Source organism: Henckelia pumila, chromosome 4 (genome assembly GCF_033568475.1).
Source record: "Henckelia pumila isolate YLH828 chromosome 4, ASM3356847v2, whole genome shotgun sequence".
NCBI classification, from domain to species: Eukaryota; Viridiplantae; Streptophyta; class Magnoliopsida; order Lamiales; family Gesneriaceae; genus Henckelia; species Henckelia pumila.
Window position 1 is genome coordinate 195,063,608 of NC_133123.1, and position 4,045 is coordinate 195,067,652.

The following is a 4,045-nucleotide window of genomic DNA, read 5'->3' on the forward strand; positions in this document are numbered from 1 at the left end:
CTTGGCTATGTTAAAGAGGCCAGCTGCGAGGAACGCGAGGAAAAACAAGCCACCCAAGGAGGCACAGACAGCGATTACGGCGGCGTGGTCTTTGCCGCCGCCGCCTGGTGTCGGTGGTGGGCCAAGAGTGATGGGTGTTGGAAAATTGAATGGGGATGGAGATATGGGTGGATAGTTATAGTACGGTGGTTTTGATATTGGTGTGTTTGGATAATATGGTGGAGTTTTTGGTGGAAGTGCTGGTGGTGCGGAGGGTCCATGAGCAGGTGGACGATTATAGTACCCGCAAGGTTCTTTGTCGTGACAAGGCTGAGGCGGCCGTGGAGGCGGAAGAGGAGGTGATACAGGTGGTGGTGGTGGTGGTGGAGGAGGTGAAAGTTGTGTGTCACATGCAGCTGGTGGTGGAGGGGGAGGTGGTAAAGGTGGTGTTGGTGGTGGAGGAGGAGGAGGTGGTGGTGAATGCGGTGGTGGAGGAGGAGGATGAGGTGTATTACATGGAACACCTGGTGGAGGCGGCGAAGGTGGTGGTGGAGAATAGTAGGGATAAGCAAGCTTGATGCTTTTGATAGAAGGCATTTTTATTTGATGTTTTAATGCCTTTGAAAACGTTGGACTAGGATGCGAGGTGAGGGTATATATACACACCCCCTAAATCCGGAGGTTGTCCAAAGTAACTAAAAATAAATATTTTAAAATTTACAAAATAAATATTTTTTTTAAACTAAAAAATAAATATTTAAAACATATTTAAAAATGTCCAATTAAATCACAACTGAGGCCCCATGTACGTACGTAATCTTACACGTTTGTCAATGATGTCAAATTACGCCTTTATACCATTATTTACCGGTATAATTCATTAAAATGTCTCTAATGTTTCGATCCTGTCCCAAATATATCCCTAAAAAATTCCGTGGGCTGAATAGGTCCCTTATCGTTGCACATGTGTCTCAAATATATTCTCTCGTTAACTCTCTCGGTTTGAATTAAGAGAATGAACATGTGTTGCTCATCTTTCACCCCAATTAAAAGGCCCCCCCCCCCCCCCCCCATCTTTATCTACGTGAACCCTAATTTAAAGCAGCAAATGAAAAATGAAGATCCATCATTTAACCATTTTCACGATCCTCTGCCTTCTATTCATCTTCACGAAACCATCCCAACAAGCATCAAACTATTCCACACCACTTCCAAACCCTCAACTTTTCAATGCATTCTTAGCCCTCCAAGCCTGGAAACATGCCATCACAGATGACCCCAACAACTTCACTTCAAATTGGTATGGCCATGATGTTTGCAAATACAACGGAATTTTCTGTGCCCCGGCACCCGATGATCCCCACATAATCATAGTAGCTGGAGTTGATTTGATCATGCAGGGATTTCAGGCTCATTGCCCCAAGAACTCGGTCTGTTAATTGATTTAGCCTTGTTCCATCTAAACTCGAACCAATTCAAAGGCACAATCCCGGATAGTTTTCATAATCTCCATCTCTTATATGAACTTGATGTTAGTAACAATCTTCTGTCTGGGAAATTCCCTTCTGTCGTTCTCTGTCTCCCTTCACTCAAATTCATGGATATTCTGTTGGGAAATTCCTTTCTGTCGTTCTCTGTCTCCCTTTGTCACGCCCCGAGATCGAGTCGTGCCACCGGCATTGTTTCAAATTCACACAAATTATAAAACAACAAGCCTCGTAGTATAGTATATGCAAACCAGTCTTTTCTCATAAATAAAAGCTCCAAAAAATATTCTCTTCACAACTCGATAGTCCAAAAACTAATAAATAATAGCGAAAACGACTATAAACTTAATAACAAATATTAAAGCAAAAATCCCAATAATAAAAATAACGAAATTTAGTCTTATTATTCCTCTATCACCATCCCCAAAACATATCTTGTTCACGATCCTATAAATTGCCATCTTCATCATCTGGAAGGGGAAAAGTAAGGGGGTGAGTGTTTTGGGAAACACTCAGCAAGTGGGGGCCGATCGATCATATCAAATATATACATATATATATTTATCTCAAAACTTGTAATATATTTCATAACAAAACATTTCTTTCATGTCCCAAAAAAGCATAACAAAGCATAATATCATCATAACAAAATAGACATGATTTACATACTTTGGCCAGACACTGAAATTCCTCTCATTAATCGTGGCTAACTGATCAGTCCCCTATATGTAATCCCTCTAAGGGGTGAGGTCATAGAACGGTTATTATTACCCACCGCATCAGGGCCATAATATAACATGGTTCGGAAATTCCCTTTCCACTCTTAATTTGAGTCATAACAGTGCCAAAAAATACTTATAACAACTTCATCAAAAATATCAATTACATAGCAAAATTCGAAAAAATATCATAAACGATCGAAATTTTAAATCATACATAAGATTTTAAAACAAAAACCCACTTACCGTAGATGTGTACAGAAATCAATAACCTTGCAAAGCCTGGACCAAAACTTCAACGGAAATTCGAAAGTATTTCTCGAAACACACTAATCCGTGAACCAATCAAAGCAAGCCTCTTCTTTAATCTATTCTCAATTCACGAATCTTCTCTGACAATCCTTTAAACAAATTCCTATGCCACTCACGTGAGGATTGAACAACCCCTTTTTAATATTGACAGAAGGCTTCGAAAAATAGTATAGAAAAGGAACTAAATTGTGGACGGAAATATGGATCAAAGTTGCAGCCTCTACACACGAAAATATAGCAGAGACTGACAAATCCTAAGGTTGCTAATCTGCTCGAAAGTAAGGAGAGAAAATAGAGACGATTTAGGTGTGATTATTCCACAAGCACTGCTCCTCTATTTATAGGCACCAAAGAAATTTGAGATTGACTAGGATTATGACTTTCAAAATTTGAATAGAAATATATCTCCCAAGATTTAACTACATCTTGATTTTGATCATCTATCTCAATAATATTTGTAAACTAATTATCAAGATACCCAAAATATTTATTCTATCTCCAAAAATATCTCGATGACATAAAATATACTAATACAAAATATCATAAATTAACTATTATCACAAATAAATAATTAAACAATAAAAGATCCTAAACTTAATTTAGGAAAAATTTACGGTCTTCACACCCTTCACTCAAATTCATGGATATTCAATTCAACAAATTCCAGGGAAAGGTGCTACCTGGCTTGTTTGATAAAAAAAAAATCGACGCCCTTGCCATCAACAATAATGATTTCCAGTTCAGTTTTCCTTGAAACTTCGAGAACTCGAAGGTTTCTGTTTTAGTTCTTGCGAACAACAATCTCCAGGGATGTTTGCCTTCGAGTATAGGGAAAATGGCGAAAACCCTGAACGAGATTATCATCAGTAGCGCTAGACTGGGAGGGTGTTTGCCTCAGGAAATTGGGTCGTCATTTACTAAATTGACAGTGTTTGATGTGAGTTCCAATAGGCTTGTGGGGAGTTTTCCTAAAGCTATTGGCAACATGAAGTCCTTGGAACAGCTGCATGTTGCACATAACAAGCTCTCCAGGGCGATTCCAGAGAACATCTATTCGTTGCCGAGGCTAGAGAATTTCACTTTTGCTGATAATTACTTTTGTTTCGTGTCGCAAGATTAAAGCTAAGGATGATTTCATGAATTGTATTCCCTACAAGCCTAAACAGCGTTTTGATGAAGAATGCCTTGCTCTTTTTACTCGCATCAAAGTTGCAGCTCCCGACGACGTCTTGCAGCCCACCACCAGAGCAAAGACGACGTCTAACAAAGAAATCGGGAGCCAAAGATTTTGGAATTAGGGATCACGTAGATAAGTGACGTGTGGATGGGGGGATTTTAATTGGGGGTTGAAAGGTCACGTGAGCAACACATGTTCATTCCGTTAATTCAAATCATGAGAGTTAACGAGAGGATATATTTGAGACACATGTAAAACGATAAGAGACGTATTCAGCCCATGGAATTGGGACACGACCGAAACATTAGGGACATGTTAATGAATTATCCCTTATTTACCATGAGGTGATTTATTTGTTTGTTCTGTTAAAA

General features: G+C 39.2%; 1 pseudogene; it reads left to right on the plus strand.

Annotated features, from left to right (window-relative positions):
- Positions 1-1,094: 1,094 nt before the first annotated feature.
- Positions 1,095-3,795, plus strand: LOC140862530 (pollen-specific leucine-rich repeat extensin-like protein 3; annotated as a pseudogene).
- Positions 3,796-4,045: the final 250 nt, after the last annotated feature.